Source organism: Rhinopithecus roxellana, chromosome 7 (assembly GCF_007565055.1).
Source record: "Rhinopithecus roxellana isolate Shanxi Qingling chromosome 7, ASM756505v1, whole genome shotgun sequence".
Classification (NCBI taxonomy): Eukaryota; Metazoa; Chordata; class Mammalia; order Primates; family Cercopithecidae; genus Rhinopithecus; species Rhinopithecus roxellana.
In genome coordinates, this window is record NC_044555.1 from 56,709,978 (window position 1) to 56,731,481 (window position 21,504).

Consider the following 21,504-nt stretch of genomic DNA (forward strand, 5'->3'; position numbering starts at 1 on the left):
AAAAAAATATCTCATTTTGGCTGGGTGTGGTGGCTCCCACCTGTAATCCCAGCACTTTGGGAGGCTGAGATGGGTGGATCACGAGGTCAGGAGATGAAGACCATCCTGGCCAACATGGTGAAACCCCGTCTCTACTGAAAAAATACAAAAATTAGCCAGGCATTGTGGTGTGCGCCTGTAACCCCAGGTACTCAGGAGGCTGAGGCAGGAGAATTGCTTGAACCTGAAAGGTAGAAGTTGTGGTACGCGGAGATTGCACCACTGCACTCCAGCCTCAGTGACAGAGCAAGACTCTATCTCAAAAAAAAAAAAAAAAAAAAACAGTACCTCATTTCATTTCTGTCTCCCAGTACTTAGCATGGTATGTTTACACGAAGGGCTTTACTCCATCTCATCTCCCATCACCATACTCCACTCATATAGAACTCACTGTTTCTAGAAGATTCCACACCCGTTCGTGCAGTTGGAGGAGGAATGTAGCATGGCACAGCTGTTCACAGCAGGGGCACCAGAGTCAGACTGCCTGAGCTCAAATACTGGCTCTGCCTCATATTACCTGTCCAGCCTCTACCAGCATCATAATGGCCACCTACCTCATAGAGGTAAGGAGGTACCTCCATGTAAAACATTCAGCAGTGCCTCCCCCACACAAGGTACCCATTGAATGTTAAATACACACTTATTACTGTTATCATAGCAGGCAAAGAGTCAAACTGTTATCAAACTTGGACAATGATTTCACATGCCGTCACAAACGCTTGATACCAAATAGACCTCTCTTTCGATTCAATCCAACTGAAGCTTCAAACCCGAATCTGTCACACACTAGCCTTATCATATTTCATCTTACTCATCCTTCTGGAATTGATTTTTCTTAGAGATGGGTACAATTCATACCGATTCTACTTGAGGGAATCTCGTTCTCTTTTTCAAGAACCGGAATCACTTCCTTCCTAAGATTCCCACCTTGCCAATGGCTTCCCTGCCATCTCTCTGTCTGTTCCTCACCTCTGCACATTCCAGTTTGGAAGGGCTACAGGTGGGGAAGGGACAGGGAAAGTGTCTTCTAGTAACCAGACTGGGACCCTGGCTATTCTTTGCAGAAAACATTGTCGTATTCTATCATATGAATCTGGATTGGTTCATGTTACGTTTTCTTAGTCCTGTAAGATGTTAAGTATCTTGGTGGCAGGGACAAAAATTCTCTCATTTTGGCTGGGTGTGGTGGCTCCCACCTGTAATCTCAGCACTTTGGGAGGCTGAGGTGAGTGGATCACGAGGTCAGGAGATGAAGACCATCCTGGCCAACATGGTGAAACCCCGTCTCTACTGAAAAAATACAAAAATTAGCCAGGCATTGTGGTGTGCGCCTGTAACCCCAGGTACTCAGGAGGCTGAGGCAGGAGAATTGCTTGAACCTGAAAGGCAGAAGTTGTGGTACGCGGATATTGCACCACTGCACTCCAGCCTCAGTGACAGAGCAAGACTCTATCACAAAAAAAAAAAAAAAAAAAAAACAGTACCTCATTTCATTTCTGTCTCCCAGTACTTAGCATGGTATGTTTACACAAAAGGCTTTACTCCATCTCATCTCCCATCACCATACTCCACTCATACAGAACTCACTGTTTCTAGAAGATTCCACACCCTTTCATGCAGCTGCGGAAGGAATGCAGCATGGCACAGCTGTTCACAGCAGGGGCACCAGAGTCAGACTGCCTGAGCTCAAATACTGGCTCCACCTCATATTACCTGTCCATCCTCTACCAGCATCATAATGGCCACCTACCTCATAGAGGTAAGGAGGTACCTCCATGTAAAGCATTTAGCAGTGCCTCCCCCACACAAGGTACCCATTGAATGTTAAATACACACTTATTACTGTTATTATAGCAGGCAAAGAGTCAAACTGCTATCAAACGTGGACAATGATTTCACACGCCACCACAAACGCTTGACACCAAATAGACCTCTCTTTCTATTTAATCCAACTGAAGCTTCAAACGTGAATCTGTCACACACTAGCCTTATCATATTTCATCTTACTCACCATTCTGGAATTGATTTTTCCTAGAGATGGGTACAATTCATACTGATTCTACTTGATGGAATTTGGTTCTCTTTTTCAAGAACCAGAGTCACTCCCTTCCTAAGATTCCCACCTTGCCAATGGCTTCCCTGCCATCTCTCTGTCTGCTCCTCACCTCTACATGTTCCAGCTTGGAAGGGCTAGAGGTGGGGAAGGGACAGGGAAAGTGTCTTCTAGTAACCAGACCAAACCCTGGCTATCCTTTCCAGAAAGTCCTTGCATTTCATGTTCTCTGACACCCTCCAGAGGGCAGAAGAAAGAAAGGCCCAAAGGCTGAGGAGGCAAAGCTCTCACATGGGATCCAACTCAGGCCCATGCGGGAGCAGTCTTCCTTCCACAGTTCATGGTTTCACCACCCAGAATTAGTCCACAAAGAAGGAGAAATATTGGCAGTCAGATCTGAACTGCCTTTGTATCTCCATTTCACTTTATCTTCTGTACTAGCATGTCCCACTTAACATTAGCTGGGGTCGTGAGGCTGAAGACACTTGTGGTGGGTATATTTGTGTGTACTTTTCAATCTGCAGCATGTAACTGTGTCTCTGACCAGAACATCATGTAAATTATGTTGACAATATTGTGCAAGGTAAAGAAAAAAAAACAAAACAGCACCCAAACACACTGGGTAAGAAGACAGCAGAACAATGCAAAATAAAACTCAAACACTTTAGGGTTAGTCATGCTTTCAAAGAGATCATGATAATCGTATCCCACCGTGACAGAATTAATAAGTGAAAATAGACAAACCTCTTATATTATTCCAGAAGAAGCCAAGAGTTACTTTTTAGTGACATTTAACACAATCACTCTCCTTCAGGTTTAGCAAAAGTATTGTGGTCATGGATACTGCGGACCGTTATCACTATTGACAACCAAGCTTCAATGATCCCCACATCACCAATCAATTGGATGAATTACGTGGAAAAGAAAATCTAGTGACAACAGCTGTTTGAATGAACTAAAAGAAGAGTCGAATCAATCAAAAGAGATGATCCCCCACAGACTCATTGTCTCCTCTCAGTTCTTTGAATGTGATTGTCATGGTAACGACTCCTTAAACACATCCTTCAGAATATTCTCTCCTACCCAAGAAATCAAAGAACGGTGAATTCCAAACATCTTCTTAATTAGGTACACTTGTGATGGTACTAGGCGGCACAGACTTCTCATTTACCTCACTTTTATTCAAATACTTATGCTACTATAGAGGTCAGAAACATTGGCATGTGCACCATTAAAAGCACATTTTAAATGTTTGCCATAAAAGGCAATAATAAATACAACTGAGATAGCCACTGGCTCATTTTCTTTAACAAAAGAACTGGTAAACTGGCTCTCATTCGGCAAAATACTTTATTGGAAATAAGCAGTACAGATTAAAGATGCCTCATTTTTAATAATTCCAACACAATCAAGATCCACAACATAATCAAATCTTTAACAGTATATTCATTTAATAAACAAGCAAAAACTAGAAGGATATTACCGGTTATAGAAATACAATAAAGTCCAGTTTTGTGTCCTTATATTTAGTATAGAGTATCACCTGGTGATATACTCTACACTCTTGTCTGGAAGATCATTTACTCTACATATTTCTTTTTTTGTTGTTTTTTGTTTTTTTTTTTTTTTTTGAGACGGAGTCTTGCTCTGTCGCCCGGGCTGGAGTGCAGTGGCCGGATCTCAGCTCACTGCAAGCTCCGCCTCCCGGGTTTACGCCATTCTCCTGCCTCAGCCTCCCGAGTAGCTGGGACTACAGGCGCCCGCCACCTCGCCCGGCTAGTTTTTTTTTTTTTTTTTTTTTTGTATTTTTAGTAGAGACGGGGTTTCACCGTGTTAGCCAGGATGGTCTCGATCTCCTGACCTCGTGATCCGCCCGTCTCGGCCTCCCAAAGTGCTGGGATTACAGGCTTGAGCCACCGCGCCCGGCCTACTCTACATATTTCTATATTTATTTTATATGACATAATCATTCCTCACAATTTGGAAAGAGAGGAATTATCCTTATCCAGTTTGGGAAAAGATGGGTTATATTTTTAAAAGTTATCTACTAGATATAATAAAAATTTCAAGTTGTGATTAGTCCAGATTTTTCTGCAGATTTTTGCACTTCCTTCCAAAACTAAAATGCACACATTTACCAAAGTTGGAGTAGTGAGTCATTTTTAACTCTGCATAAGAATATATGCAACCCTTTAAAATACTGAGTCTGCTTTCATAGATTTTCAAATTAGTAAATAAAAGGTGTCTTTCCTTCCAGATGTCGCATGACTAGAAGCAAACAAAAGGCCCCACCATGCCCTAAATAGATACCAAGGAGCTCTTTCTGTGAGCCATTTCTGGATGCAAATTTAAATAATTTTTGGTCATAAAGGAAGAATAAGTATATTGGGGGGAAAACACAAAGGGACAAATATATATATTTTTAACTGGAATATTAAAGCCTTAAGAATACTTACGAATAAAAAGGCCATCAAAAATAGAAGAGGCAAGGAGCAGTGGTGCATGCCTGTAATCCCAGCACTTTGGGAGGTCGAAACCAGCCTGGCCAACATGGTGAAGCCCCATCTCTAGTAAAAATACAAAAATGAGCCAGACATGGTGGTGCGCACCTGTTAATTCCAGCTACTTGGGAGGCCGAGACATGAGAATCACTTGAACCCAGGAGGCAGAGGTTGCAGTGAGCTGGGATTGCACCACTGCACTCCACCCTGGGCAACAGAGCAAGACTGGGTCTCAAAAAAATAATAATAATAGAGGCAACTACAGTTATCAAGCACAAAGAAAAAATTGGAACAAAGCAGAAACACAAATCAAATGGCAAAATCTAGCAAGAAAAATGGAGCAGCAAATATTTGCTAAAGTCAAAGTAAAACCTTGAAATTCTTGTCCTTTGCCCTAATGTTCAATGGTATTTTTGTTTTGTTTTAAAAATGTGAAGACTGATGTCCTCTCAATGACTATTACAGCAGCTCCCAAATAAAACAAATGATAAAATAAAAACTCACTTAATTGACTGATAGGCTGGAATTACTCATTGCCAAGTTTACAACTTTCCCACAACTCCAAGCATTCTTTCCTTTAAAGAAAAGCAACATTTTTTCCCTCTGACATGATGACCATGAGTAGCTTTTGAGGTGACTATAATTCTGTATTTTTCTATAACTTGTTATGGATCACCTTCGCATTATAACTCCTAAATCAAAGCAACAAAAAACAAAGAATTGTACAGATCCATACATGACAATTTTGCCAGATGCATCTAGAGAGCACTGGCCCTCCCATAAGTCTGAGAGGAACTCCTGAACCAAAGACATTCTAACACTGCTGTTACCCCAGCGACCATCGCCAAACCCTGCCCATTTTTCCTGCAAAAGAGCTTTCACACATTTTCTTCCTTATAATTTCATTTCTATGGTCCTAATTGGGCCCATTATCACTTCACACCAGACTATTTCATCAGTTTCTTAACTATGGGTATGCCCTCTTCTTCATATATCTAGTGTCAGAATCATCTCTCAAATGTTCAACCTCGAATGTATCACTCCCATTGTCAAAAACCTTTCTCCATTGTAATCTAAAGGCCAAGTTTCTTAGAGTGAAATTCAAGCCTCTGGCTTTGGCTGACTCCCTGCATCTGAGGTTCACTGCCGCTAGAGAATGACAGAAGTCTTGGCTCATGCCACTTTCCCCTAAGCCAGTGTTTCTCAAAATTGGCTGCACCTGGGGAGCCAAAGCAACTAGTGATGTTTGGGTGCCTGCTACGGTTTTTAATGTGTCCAAGATTCAGGTGTTGAATCTTCATGGCCAATGTGATGGTATTGACAGGTGGGGCCTTTAAGAGGTGGGGTGATTAAACTGCGAGGGCTCCTCCCTCGTGGATGGGATTAAAGCTTGAAGAGAGCCTTTGGCTCTCTTGCCCTTCTGCCTTACGCCACATGAGGGCAGGGCGTTCCTCCCCTCTGGAGGCTGGAGCAGTAAAGTGTCATCTTGGAAGCAGAGAACAGCCCTTACCAATCGAACCTGTTTGCACCTTGACCTTGGACTTTCCAGTCTCCAGAACCGTGAGAAATAGATTTCTGTTCTTTATAAGGTACCCAGTCTCAAATATTCTATTATAGCAGCACAAAGCCAGTGCCCCACCCCCAACAAAGTTCCCCTAGATGAATCTATTGTATGGCAGAGGCTGAGAATCACTGCCCCAAATTCCTATAGCCTGTAATTGTCAGACTTTATTGTGCCTCAAAAATCTCCTGAGAGAGGACCTTGTTAGGACACAGATGGCTGGGCCCCATCCCCAGCGTTTCTGATTCCCTAGATCTGGAGTGGGGCCCATGAAAGTTGCATTTCTAACAAGCTCCCAGGTGATAGCTCACTGCAGCCTCCTGGGCTCATGTGATCCTCCACCCTCAGCCTCCTGAGTAACAGGGACTACAAACACACATCACCTTACCAGGCTAATTTTTTGTATTTTTTGTAGAGACAAGAGTCTCACCATGTTGCCCAGGCTGGTCTGGAACTCCTGGGCTCAAGCTTCCGTTTTCCAGAATCTCTTCCACATTTATGAATCAATCCACAGAATATCTTAGAGATGATATCGTTCATTTGCCTTTTTATAAACTGAGACCCAGAGTGGGGACATGATTTGCCCAAAGGTTCCAATGCTTAGTGGCAGAACTTGGGCTAGGATTCAAAACTCCTGACTCCCTCCCCACACCCTACGCAGTTCAATACTCTTTCCACCACATCCTTCATGTGTCTTTAACAGTTTCTCCAATTAGAATGGGTGTTCTTTGCTTGAAGAGATTGCTAGTATTTTGAGAAAAGGTCTCTCTCTGTTGCCCAGGCTGGAGTGGAGTGGCACAATCTCAGCTAACTGCCACCTCCATCTCCTAGGTTCAAGTGATCCTCCTGCCTCAGCCTCCTGAGTAGCTGGGACCACAGGCAGACGCCACCACGCCCAGCTAATTTTTGTATTTTTAGTAGAGATGGGATTTCACCATATTGTCCAGGCTGGTCTCAAAGTCCTGACCTCAAGTGATCCGCCCGCCTCAGCCTCCCAAAGTGCTGGGATTACAGGCGTGAGCCACCACGCCCAGCCTTGAAGAGATCACTGTTGTTTTAAGGCTCCCCACAGCATCTAGCAAACCTAGCCAAGTGCCTTCTCCTTAGAGTAAGCACTCAATAAATATTTTTTATTTCATCTTACTAAGTACTCAGCCCCATACTTTTCCTAAATTGTCATTGTCACTCCATGAACTGTTTCCTTACACTTCAGCAACTGGGCAGCTCTGCTCCCATCAATTAGCCCTGGAGCAAATCCTTCATATCAGCATGCATGCTGCCATTAACTGCTATGGGGATAATCATAAACACATAAGGAAAATTTAGGGGGGTTTTAAAGTCGCAGGAATGATAATTAAGTGTGTAAGGTAACAAAATTCAACTTTCAAATTGTATGTCAGAAAACGTTTACAAAATACCCTAAGTCTCATTTAATACCCAACAAACCAGTGCAGCAGTCCAAGAATTATAAAGTATGTTGCTCTGGTACTTTGAATACTTCAGCCAATTATTTTCATGCTGAGACCCTCCTGGTTCCTTAACAGAAAATTCAAAGGAAGATGGATTAAGGGTAAAGAGGAGACAGAGGGAGGGGAAGATGAAGAGGAGCCAATAGGTGGCAAGTAGCAGGTGGGTGAGCAGCAAGGGGGCAAAAGGATGCTGTCACATGCCTGTCCCACAAGCCACTGCCACTACACCTCCTCAGTCCTTCCAGATACTTACAGTAGTTAGGGAGCATGACTATGCTAGGCCTAATGACTAACCCAGCCTATCTATACCTGGGAAACAAACATATTATGATTGGGTTAGATGGTGACTTTTGCCATTTTTCCAATCAACAGGAATTGCAGTAAAGTCATGTCAGCTGCAGGATTTGGTATCAATTGTGAAGCTGACTGAAAGAAATCCAGTGGCAGTGCCACCATTTGGCTCACTACTGGCATCAAGTGACCAGTTAGCCTGGCCACTGAACTGGAATCCCAGCTTCCATCATGAAATGGGACTTGAGGGAGAAGTTATTTTTATCCTCTTTCTCCCCTTCCTCATCAAAATCTGCTTCTAACAGGTGGTACCACATATATAGTCAATTCAGGCAACCAATGAAATTAAGAAAAATAAAACTTTGTCTAACAATAGATATAACAATTAGTATACCTGACAGATCTGTACACAAAGAATTATTTCCAATACACAAAATAAAGTTTAATAAGCTAAACAAGCCAGGAGTTTAAGACCAGCCTGGACAATATAGCGAGACTCTGCCTCTACAAAACTAAAACATTAGATAGGTGTGGTGATGCACACCTGTAGTCCCAGCTACGCAGGAGGCTGAGGCAGAGGGATTGCTTGTGCCCAGGAGGTCAAAGCTGCAGTGAGCCACGATCGTCACTGTGCTCCAGCCTGTGTAACAGAGCAAGACAGTGTTTCAAAAAAAAAAAAAAAAAAAAAAAAAAAAAAAAAAAAAAAAAAAAAAAAACTAAACAGAGGAACTCTATAACCAACTCTTCCCTTTATTGGTATCTTTCAGCTAATCACATGAACTATGAGATTTTTCACCCCAAGTCTTATCACAGACCTGACAGACAACCACTTCTTTAAGATACGCAGTGCTGGGGTTATGGCTCCCATTTGCCTTCTAATCCTAATGGCTTCTCAGTCCTTTTTCTTTCCCTTTGCAGTTGCAATGCCCCTCTCAGACCTGATCCTCCCCTCAGCCCCACTACCACTTACCACAGAATGTTCTGTTCTCACAGCCAACTCAGGAAAGCAATGCGTACTTGTAATTGCCCATCATAGCTACCCAGGTCCAACATAAAGAAACTATTTACATTAATGACTATAAAAACTGAATGTTTGGGCCGGGCACGGTGGCTCAAGCCTGTAATCCCAGCACTTTGGGAGGCCGAGACAGGCAGATCACGAGGTCAGGAGATAGAGACCATCCTGGCTAACATGGTGAAACCCCGTCTCTACTAAAAAATACAAAAAACTAGCCGGGCGAGGTGGTGGGTGCCTGTAGTCCCAGCTACTCGGGAGGCTGAGGCAGGAGAATGGCGGGAACCCGGGAGGCGGAGCTTGCAGTGAGCTGAGATCTGGCCACTGCACTCCAGCCTGGGCGACAGAGCGAGACTTCGTCTCAAAAAAAAAAAAAAAAAACTGAATGTTTTCACACACGTTTACTCTAGAGCTGGTCATATTGAATAAGTGCATGGAAGTTCGGACATTGGGTCTACGCTCCTACAAGCCATGCAATAACAGCCTTTGGCCCAAAGCAATTGAACTCTGACCTGGATATTGGCTTGGAGTTGGCATAAGCTCACCAACTGTCACTGTTGCTAATGATACCACAAATGCAAGGGTCAAAAAGGGCCCACTGGGTTGTAGGGCAGGGGATTTGCAAAATCTGGGACTCCACTGCAAAGATGGCATGATGTTTCAAGGGTGGCATGTGAAGTCCCAACCCAGTGCTCCCACTGACCTATCTACTGACTATTGTGCAACTAGACATAGCATTGGAGGTACTGGGCAGCCCTCCTGGAACCTCATACTTCCCCTTTTCAGGGGTGCATGCCACAGGTTACATCACTCAATGAGAAACACATCTCTTATTTCACTCATTCTGAAAAACAAACGCTGGAATTTATTTATTTATTTATTATTTAAAACAGGGCCTCACTCTGTCTCCCAGGCTGGAGTGCAGTGGCACGATCTCGGTTCACTGCAACCTCTGCCTACTGGGTTTCAGTGATTCTCCCACCTCAACCACCCAAATAGCTGGGAATACAGGCACATGCCACCACACCCAGCTAATTTTTGTATTTTTAGTAGAGACGGGATTTCATCATGTTGGCCAGGCTGGTCTCAAACTCCTGGCCTTAAGTGATTCACCCACCTCGGCCTCCCAGATTGCTGGGATTACAGGCATGAGCCTTTTAATTAGTAGACTATTTTTTTTTTTTTTTTTTTTTTTTTTTTTTTTTTTTTTGAGACGGAGTCTCACTCTGTCACCGGGGCTGGAGTGCAGTGGCCAGATCTCAGCTCACTGCAAGCTCCGCCTCCCGGGTTCACGCCATTCTCCTGCCTCAGCCTCCCGAGTAGCTGGGACTACAGGTGCCCACCACCTCGCCCGGCTAGTTTTTTGTATTTTTTAGTAGAGACGGGGTTTCACAGTGTTAGCCAGGATGGTCTCGATCTCCTGACCTCGTGATCTGCCCATCTCGGCCTCCCAAAGTGCTGGGATTACAGGCTTGAGCCACCGTGCCCGGCCTAGCAGACTATTTTTTGAGCAGTTTTAGGTTTACAGAAAAACTAAGCAGGAAGTACTGAGTTTCTGTATGCCTCCTTAGCATCCATCTCCCAGTTTCCCCTATTATTAACATCTTGTATTGATGTGGTACATTTGTCCCAATTGATAGGCCAACGTTAACACATTATAATGAACTAGTGTAGGGTTTACATTAGGGTTCATTCATTGAGTTGTGCATTTTATGGGTTTTGACAAATGCTGAAGGGGTTCTTTATTATCTTTATGGCCCATTCTGAAAAACAATAAATCACCTTATCTCACGACAATTTTAATTGCTTTACAGTTATCAAAGGAAGTTTCCTAGGAATATTATAATGTAAACTATTCACTTATTTTTAATGATTCATGGTTTCAAAGACGGTCCATAACACAGCCCAACAAGTATATTCAACTTGATTATCCAAAAACCATCCTTTCACAACTCTCCAATCTCCAGTACAGCTCGAAACTGGAAAGGTGTGTGAAGAAGTGTTGGATCACAGGAGAAACAGCCTCCAAGACGCTATCTGACACTTTGGAATTAGTCTGCTGCCCTCTCAGTCTGGAGATGTTTATAAAAATGGCTTTCTCATGAGAAAGCAGAGCAGTGCAAGAGAAGTGGCATCGGGGTATGGGAAAGACACGGAGGAGGAAAATCAGGGAAGGAAGATAGGGCAGAAACAGTAGAAATCGAGAGTGGCAAGAGGAGACTAGACGCATGCCAAAATAATAGCAACAGAACAGAGAGCCAGCGAGATAGTTTTTGACACTTGGATTTTTCTAGAAGTTGACAAACAAAGGGGCAAACTGCATCTCAATGCTGTAGCCTTTAAATTGCCCAATAATTATTAGTTCAATTAAATATATCAATGAGAATAACAGCATATGAAAAGCTTGCTTTTCACCTAAGTTTGTAAAGATAGTACACCTTTCATGCACAAAAAATTCCCTCTGAAGCCTTCAAATATTTTGGAATCCTCAAGGGATAGGGTTATTAATACACAGTAATTTTATACAGAAACGTATATACACACACTAGCTGGAGGGATGGATGGATGGATGAATGATTAGATAGGTAGACAGAGAGACAGATAGATACATATAAAATCTTTATTCTCAGTCTTCATTTGTACTTTACATATAAGTACGAAGCAAAATTCAAATTTTATTTTTCCGGGTCTTGAAGGATTTGACATCTCACTGTAACTACTTGAGAAGAACATACACTGCTTTTCTGTCTATCAGAATTGTTTTTCTCTTGGCTGTAATTTCTCTTCAATTCAAGCACATAATGAAACTATTTACTAAATAGCTTCTTTGCAGAGGATCAGGGAAAGATTCTAGGAAATTAGTACCTAGAATTTCTCTGTAATATTATTTTAAACATAGAGAACACAATTGCATTTTGGACGTAAATATAGTCTTTTCATAGAGGAAGGTCCACAAACTTTCAAATCTGAGTTTTGAAAGTGGCTCTCACACAGAAGCATAACAGGGGAGGGATGTCTGGGAAAAGCAGCAGGGGGAAGAATGTTACTGGAAAAGCGGCAAAGGTAAACTTGTGGAGGTGATAAAAACATTCCACATCCTGACTGGGGCAGTGGTTTCATGGATATATACATCTGTCTAAACTCATCAAATTGGAGGCTTTAATTGGATGCCAGTTTTTGTACCTAAATCATACTCGGTAAAGTTGATATTTTAAAAGTGACTTGAACAAAGGCCATCTGCTATAAGATGCAAGTATAAACTTTCACCTCCTCATATGATTAGTTTGGCTGCTTGGTTTCTTTCTTTAGTGTGATAACCTGTGCTTAGTGCATTAGAAAATTCCTTCCTTAAAAGAGGCAGACCTTCTGTGGCCTAGAAGGGACTGGGTCTAGGGTTTGAAAACTTGTGTTGACCCTGGCATCTGAAGGTGTGGAATCTTTGACCAACAACTTAACGTGCCTCGTGGCTGAGGACTTTATCTTTTCATTGTTGTAGGTGAAATGACGATCATTTACAGGGTAGTTGCTAGAACGTGTTGAAAAACAAATTTTGTTAAGTCAAATGTCTAAATCCACTGCTCTGGCTTAGTGATATAAATATTTTTGGACGGATAATTTGCATGTCTGCGTGTGTGTGTGTGTGTGTGTGTGTGTGTGTGTATTCTTTAGTCTCTGAGAAACCTTGGGGGAAATCTTTTACTTCAGTCCACCTAGCCACCTGAAGGTGCAGGTGATTGATTATGTCTGTAGGCAGACTTGCAATCAGCTTCCCAAACAAGAATGATGCATAAAACTAGACCTGGCAGAGTGCACTGAAAAACCAATTCTTAATGTCTCATAAATCATACATTTCAAATCTGACAAGAATCAAACAGCCTTATCCACACTCTAAAACTAAAAGTGAGTGACAAGACTTATAAATTAATCAAGTATAGAAATTTAGTTTTGTGCCATCCTTGTCAAAACAATCTTGCCAATAAAGACTTTGCATTCCCAGCTATCATTTCCTTAGTACTAAAAAGGCAATTTAAAACCTTGTGAATATTACAAATTCTTGTTATTAGAAAGTCTACAGAACAGCTCACGCCTGTAATCTCAGCACTTTGGGAAGCGGAGGAGGGTGGATTGCCTGACGTCAGGAGTTTGAGATCAGCCTGGCCAACATGGTGAAACCCCATCACTACCAAAAATACAAAAATTAGCTGGGCGTGGTGGTGGGTGCCTGTAGTCCCAGCTACTCGGGAGGCTGAGGCAGGAGAATCACTTGAACCCGGAGGCGGAGGTTGTAGTGAGCCATTATTGTACCATTGTACTCCAGCCTGGGCAACAAGAGCGAAACTCCATCTCAAAAAAAAAAGTCTATGGAATATTTAATGTCTTGCAATAGGAATAACATCCAGAGAGTTTTTATGTGGGTAAATAGAAACAGTAAAATGCTGACAAGAGATACTTATTATTTTGATTGTTATTTTCTTTTTCTAGGTTTCAATGCATTTCAAAAACAGTCCACGGGTATTTTCTATCTGTGCCTTTTATATCTATAGTAGTTCAAAAATGAGGCACAAATAAATCTCAGTGGTTTAAATACACAGGAAAATCCATTTTCAGAAGAGAAATACAGTGTACTATAGGAAGCTGTGGAGAGCTGGTCACTTACTGACAATGTACATATCCATTAGCAGGCAATAATAAGGAACAGGAGCAAAAGCTACTATGTCTTGCAAGAGGAATAAAATCCAGAGAGATTTTATGTGGGCAAATAGAATATCAATTCTAGAAGCAGTAAAATGCTGACAGGAGATACTTATTATTTTGATTGTTATTTTCTTTTTCTAGGTTTCACTGCATTTCAAAAACAGTCCACAGGTATTTCCTATTGTGTGTTTTTTTATCTATAGTAGTTCAAAAATGAGGCACAAGTAAATCTCAGTGGTTTAAATACAGAGGAAAATCCATTTTCGGAAGAGAAATACAGTGTACTACAGGAAGCTAGGGAGAGTTGGTCACTTACTGACAATATACATATCCATTAGCAGGCAATAATAAGGAACAGGAGCAAAAAAAAACCTACTTAAACATACACCCCTAGGCAAGAGTACAATTCTCTCACTTGTTCAAATAGTAAGCCCTCAGCAATAGGTATCCATACTCATTATTTCATGTAGCCTTAGCATTTGCTGGAACCCTGGCTGTAAAGAAGGGATGATTTTGTGTTCACAAGTTTATATGTACACACAGCCTATGTAATCTCTGTAGGTATTTTGTTTAATCCTATTCTGTCAATGACATTTCTGTATAGAGTGACAACAACTCTTCCCACTCCACATCTGCCCTGGAGATCAGCTTCCCTGCCCAGCCTAAGCTGAAAAACAGCCCTGGCCCAGCCCAGGGTGGGGTAATTGTAACAATGGCAAATGGGGACAAGGGCAAGATGCAGTGGCAGATGAATGTGATAGAAGGATATGGATCCACAGAGAGCCTGGAAAAAGGAAAGTGGGTGCAGTCAGGTGGACTGAAAAAAGTCACCCTGAGAGTGAAATAGACATGAAGAGTGACCCTCACAGCTACAGAAAGAAACGAAATGGGGCAGGAGAAAAGGGAGAAGAAAGCAAATTAACTTATTTTTTTAAGAATGTCAGATTAAGGCTGGGCGTGGTGGCTCACGCCTGTAATCCCAGCACTTTGGGAGGCCGAGCTAGGTGGATCACCTGCGGTCAGGAGTTTGAGACCAGCCTGGCCAAAATGGTGAAGACCCATCTCTACTAAACATACAAACATTAGCCAGGTGTGGTGGCACGTGCCTGTAATCCCAGCTACTAGGGAGGCTGAAGCAAGAGAATCACTTGAACCCGAGAGGTGGAGGTTGCAGTGAGCTGAGAGAGCACCACTGCACTCCAGCCTGGGCGACACAGCAAGACTCCACCTAAAAAAAAAAAACAACAAAAGGATGCCGGATTAAAACAACAATTTCATGTATGTGTGCGCAGTTTAATGATACCACACTGCACACATTTACTACAATTTAACTTTTGACCTTAGTTTGGAAGCAGATGCAATCTTTAAAATCTCTATCCCACAATTTCAACAGATATCTCCCTTTATAAAGGAAAAAAAAATACTTTCATGGAGCAAAAGCCCTAATTGTGATTTTCCAGGCTACCTATGTCTAAAGACTCTTTTAATGTCATCTTTCATTTTTGTACCTACAGGCATACTTCATATATGTCTTGGCACTTGCCCCATAGGCTAGGGGAAATTAAACTGAGAGCTAGACCCATTCAAGAGGTTCCCCATCACTAAATATTCAATTACAATAAAGCAAATAACATGAAAAATTCCTGTACTGCCCACAACTGTTTGGAACATATTCTGAAATTAGGAAGTATTATACTCGGCCTTTTAGTATCCTTTATAGTATACTCCCACCAGAAGAGCTTGTTCTTTTGAGGGTCAGGCCATGAAAAAGTTCTTGACTAGGGGGAATCTTTAGGAAATAAAAAATTACCTACCTATGAAGACAACCTAAAAATTCAAGCTGGAACTCTGATGTTAGCACATTAGATCCTTGACCCCTTTGAGCCTCAGTTTCCTCATCTGTAAAATAATGGGAGGTGGGTACTGACAGCCTCTTTTAGCATTGAAACTCGATCATTCAAGTTGGAAGAGGAGAAATTTAAAGGAGTTATCCTTAAGCTCCTTTAAATAGCTGTCAGGAAGATGCTATAGCATAGTTCTCCAACTGCCTGTCAGCTTTCCCTTTTCATGGGTTATGACCGTGACTTCTATCTAGAGATGTAGCAGTCATTCCGAAAATCTTCTAGTCATTTTAAAAAAAATAACACACTATATAAGTTGGAGGTTTTGCAATGGGCTTGAATCCACCATTTTTAGAAAGTACTGCATTTTTAAAGGACATACAAAATATTGTCATTAATTTATGGGTGGTGAATTATGACTGATTTTGGTTTTCTTCTTGAAGCTTTTCTGCATTTTCTGCATTTTCCTACAATAAAAGGTACCATTCTTATTGACAAATTTGATTTTCAAAAGGATCATTCATTCTTGCAAGTTCCATCAGATCGCTCAAGTCTACTCTAGAATGAATCAGTGGGTGATGGGACAAATCAGATGGTATCACCATGCATGTCTATACACACTGGTTGATTACCCAAGTGGCTGACTGCTGTAGTAGAATCAGAACATTATTATTATAATCAGAATCTATGACTCACAGTTCTATGTGGAAATCAAAACACGCATTTTATCTAAATAACATTTTTTCCAGCATCCTGGCCCTTGAGAATCATGGTTAAAATTCCTTTCCAATTGAAGTAAATGAAATGAAACATGCAGTCCTTTTCCTGTACCCCCCCCCCCCAACCAAAAAAAATGCTTTTCAGACAAAATGATTGTGACTGGGCTGTTTTTTAAATGTTTCCTCTTTTTGTGCTCTGAAACAAAACACATTAAAACTTAAAATAAATATTTAGTTGTCAAAACAAAACAACCCCATATGAAAAACACAAGAATGAATTTGATGTCGTGTATTATAAAAACATCTTCCATAGCAAGCACAAATGTTTAAATTGTGTAAAAAGAAGACAAAAACCAAATGTTGTCACTCCTATGTTCTACAGGACAGCCCTAAGAAAGGTGGAAGGTGAGCTACTGAAAGGTTAAGCACAGACTTCCACAACTTCCAGGTTCATGGTTATCAAAGCACAGCTTGGAAAATTCAGGTAAGATAGAAAATGAAGTTGGACAAAATGACAATCACTGTTTCAATTTGAGTAGATCTCTAGAACAAATTCCATGTAGAATTCAATTCTCATCAGCTGAGGAAGGTACAGCAATTCACCTCTCCATTCTCTACCTGAATATAATCCAACGTCTACTACACATTACCTCTCAAATTCCTTTTTTTTTTTTTTTTTGAGATGGAGTCTAGCTCTACAGAGCCCAGGCTGGAATGCAGTGGTGCTCTCTCGGCTCACTGCTACCTCCGACTCCTGGGTTCCAGCAATTCTTTCTGCCTCAGCCTCCCGAATAGCTGGGATTACAGGCACCCGCTACCACGCCTGGCTAATTTTTGTGTTTTAGCCGTGATGGGGTTTCACCATTTTGGCCAGGCTGGTCTTGAACTCCTGACCTCAGGTGATCTCCCCAGCTCGGCCTCCCAAAGTGCTGGGATTACACGTGTGAGCCACCACGCTCTGCCTGAAATTACTTTTTACCCAGGCCTACCTTCCTTTCTCCAAGAGGCTCAACTTACTTCCAACTTTTAGAGTAAGCTGCAAAGAGTGGCTTGGCTGTGGGACATCATTTCAAATCCCAGCCCTGCTGCTTATTAGTTGTGCAATCTTAGACAAGTTAACTAACAAATATCTCCCACTCTCATCTGTAAAATGTGCATCATAACTGCAGAGTTGCTGTGAGGATCAAATTAGACAATGGGTGTATATTTAATTTGCATGCTTCCTGAAATTTTAGTAGGTGTTCAATTAATGTTGGTTCTCTTTTCCCCTACTCCTTGTCACTTACTCCAAGTATGATCACATTTAGCATTCATGGTTTTAATTACTCTCAGGCAAGCCCAATGGTATATAGGACATATAGTAATTTTCACTTTGTTAAGATTTTGAATGATGCATGCCGAAAGGGAGATAATGCATAGTTGTGCTTAAAACCATGAACTTCAAAGGAGTAATAATCTTAATCTTGATTTCTACTTCTAACCTTGACTAGCTGTGAGGCCCCAGGCAAGTTCCCTTACCTCTCTGAGTGTGGTTCCTCATTTACAAAATGAAGAGAATATATAATGTATACAAGTCCTCTGGCACAGAGTAAGTGCCATAAATGGTAGCTGTTATTTTCTTTAATTCTTCAGGTCGGTATGCACGAACTAGTCACTTTTATTTATTTATTTTATTTTTTTGAGACAGGGTCTTACTCTGTCACCCAGGCTGGAGTACAGTGGTGCAATCACAGCTCACAGCAACCTCCAATTCCTGGGCTCAAGCGATTCTCATGCCTCAGCCTCCCAAGTAGCTGGGACTACCAGCGCACACCACCACAACAGGCTAATTTTCTGTATTTTTAGTAGAGACAGGGTTTTGCCATGTTGGCCAGATTGGTCTCGAACTCCTGGACTCAAGTGATCTGCTTGCCTCAGCCTCCCAAAGTACTGGGATTACAGGTGTGAACCACAGCACCTGGCTGGAACTAGTCATTTTTGAGACTAATAAAGTGAGTTCTGCCAACTACTCAGTCACCTCAAGACGCTGTTATTGTTCTCTACTCTCCCGGAATTATGTTCTGATACATTTTGTAGAGGAAATTACATCAACCTCAGCATTACTGACATTTCAGACTGGATATCTGCTGCCAGGCACTGCCCTATGCACTGTTGGATATTTAAGCAGCATCCCTGCCTCTACCAACTGGATGCCGGTAGAGTGCATCTGGCAAAAATTGTTGCGTGACCCCTGGGGGGGCAAAAGCGCCCTGGCTGAAAACCACCAGTGTGGCACTATCCACGCAGAGGGGGTTTCTCCAGGCACTCAGGAAGTAGCCCTGTAGAAGGTCAAAGATTTATTCGAGCTACTATTTAGGACTATCCACTCTTCTGGGCTCCATCATGCATTATTATCCATAATTCAAAGTTGACCCCAGAAAAATATTTTGGGGAGGCCCAATTTGCCGTCAGAGATGCATTAAGTCACAGGAAGGGATGCTGGCCATCCACTTCTCCCTACTCTATACAGTAATACAAAGCTGAATGTAAACATCAAGAAATCGGCTGTCTTATTTACTTTATTTTTTTAAAAAAGAAAAGGCCATAGACCCTAACATGACTTAAAAAATACGATTTCCCAAAACGAAAAAATTAAAAAAAAAAAAAAAAAAAAAAAAAAAAAAAACATGTCTTAGTTGAGAGGGCAAGTTACAGTTTATGCAGTGAATAAGTGACTGGAAAGAAACGCCCCCACCGTTTGCATGGTTGTATAGAAGGTTGCTATGTGTCTCTCCAAAAAACTCCAGACAATTCTCAATTATTCACAACAGATTCACTATCTATTTTTCATTTTCAAAACTGCATCAGAAAGGCGGAAGCCATTTCTTATCAACCAAATATCTCCACACCTAGCATGGAGCCTCCAACAGAGGAGGTAACTCGGCAAATGTTTGTTGAATAAACGAACAGTCATATATTCTGCTTAATTAAGTACACCATTGACCAAAAAAGAACCTTTCTCCGCTCTTCTCCCACAGCAGCTAAAAGATCTTTTAAGAGAAAATAATTACAGTCTCCTCCCTTTTACCCCAAATCCAAACAACTAGATAGTTCAATTAACAAAAAAAGTTCAGTAGGCAAAAGTTGGGGAAAGCAGCCAAATAGATAAGGCCTCAAGTTCAAGCAAGCAGGGACATTTGGTTCAACTTCCATAAGGTTATAAAAGCCAACGTTGCTGGCACCAGAGGGGGGAAAAGGGAGAGGCATGGGGAAGAAGGGAACTAGGAGGTGGAGAGTGGAAAAACAGGGTTCAGTCACAGGAAATTACCTTCCATGCCTTCAACAAACTTTTTTAATGCTCAAACTTTAGAGGTGAGGGTTAATTTCTCACATGAAAATCTGATTTACAAATTTTCAAACGCATATCAGCAAAATCTTTAAGAACATCTAGCAAGAGAATCTGATCCGACTTCTGTTAATTCCTGAAATGTCTTTCATGTCCTCGAGGGCAACAGATTCTCAAAAAGCCAGGTAAAAAAATATGCCATTTACACCTTTTGTCCAGAGAGAAACTTAAAGCCCACTTCCTATCAACATGCTTCTCTCTGTAAAAGATTTTTACCACTTTCTGCATTCTACTCCTCAGAGAAAAACACATTAGGCTTAAATTTTATTATAAAAATATGCTATTTTTTCTATTGTTATTTGGGCACAGAGTGAATACCATATTAACATTATAATATAATGGTGTAAATAAATACATTTTTGTCGATCTTTGTAACTAAAAATCTATTTCCTCTTAAACATTTCCAGTTTGACACTTCCAGGAAAAAAATAATAATTACTTTTTTTTAGTGGTCCATTCATTTAATATATATTAAATTACCTCCAATGCACTAGTATTATACAGCAGGAATTTTATCAATTTAAATCTTACACAATGTTTCTTAGTTTCACTCAAAAATCTAGAGTTGGTTGAAAAAAATATTTTCCTTTTCTGAAAATTAAATATGGGAATGGTAGCCTAGAATTTCAAAAACCATATATGGTTACAGAATCTATATGATAGTCTTAGACTATACTTATTGTGAGGTGGTTTGCACAAATCATGGCCTATCTGACCAATTTCCTGTTGCATAAAGATTATATTGGCCCTTAAAAATGTTAAATAAGCATTTTTAAAGACTGAAGGTAAACACTTGATTGGAACCTTATGTAACCAAAAACGGAAAAACACTATAGTCTCACCACATAAAAGGCAAATGCCTGCTTAATACGTATTCTTCTTAAGCAAATATGAACATGAGTTTGTAAACGCAAAGCTACCATCCCAGAAGCCCTTGCTTCTTCAGTGTAAGGATCCGGAGGTCCTGGTTCTTGGAGATGAGCTGGGGCGGGAAAAGCTTTACAAAATTCCAGGGGGGCCCATAATTTAAACTTGTGCTATTCTGCAAATGTTCACATTTCCAAGGAACACCATAACATTTACATTGAAACTGTCTTAATCAAGATGACGGAAAAAATTATTCCTGCTGTTCTATAAGCTTGCCATAGATTTGATAACCCAGAGAAGAATTACAAGCAATTACAAGATGATGGCTCCAATTAAGAAAACTGGATCTATTCCAAATCCAAATCAAAGGGGGCTCGGATAATCCCGAAGGAATAATTTAAATGAATACAAGGAGACTTCCAGCAAATACATACGCTTATTCTACTATTTCTACTCTTCTGAAAACCAAGCGAAATGCTACAAGGATGTTATCTCCTGCCCTTCAGGAATTCAAAATCCAAACCTGGCATACCATTAATAAGCCTTGTCCTTTTATTTTCCCAAGGGGTCTCCCCAGCATGGGGTGTTTATTGTAAAGGGCAATCAAAACAAACCTGAAAAACTCGCACATTCCCAAATGCAGAAAATAATATAGCGCTCACCACGAACGACACAACAGTGACTTAGCCTTGATGATTTTTTTAACGTTTACCTAGTCCTGGACGACTAAGAGCAGAGAGGAAAGGAAGAGAAACTTCGAAAGCAGAAATCTCTCTCCCAGAGCCTAGAACAGACGGCACCTTGTAAGGATTTCACGCTTTTTGAGACGGGAAAGGTCACGCCCTGCAGTTTTGAAAACCCACCTTCTAAGGCTCAACCCCCGTGATAGAACCTTCCTCGTGCTTCTCTAGATTCCACGCTGGAGCTGAAATACCCCCTCCCCACCCCCACTCGCCAAACCCGCGCCATCCCCCTTGGACAGAAGAACCACAGCCGGCCCTCCCCCTCCCTCCTTAGTCTGTACCCCACCCCCATCCTCCAACCACCCCGCAAGCATCCGCGTCAGGA

The 21,504-nt window shown here is 41.4% G+C and overlaps 1 protein-coding gene across 2 annotated transcripts in view; it reads right to left on the bottom strand.

Annotated features, from left to right (window-relative positions):
- The window catches only part of FHL1 (four and a half LIM domains 1), a 67,569-nt gene that overhangs the window by 45,244 nt on the left and 821 nt on the right, over positions 1-21,504 (bottom strand). The gene's annotated exons all lie outside the window — the stretch shown is intronic.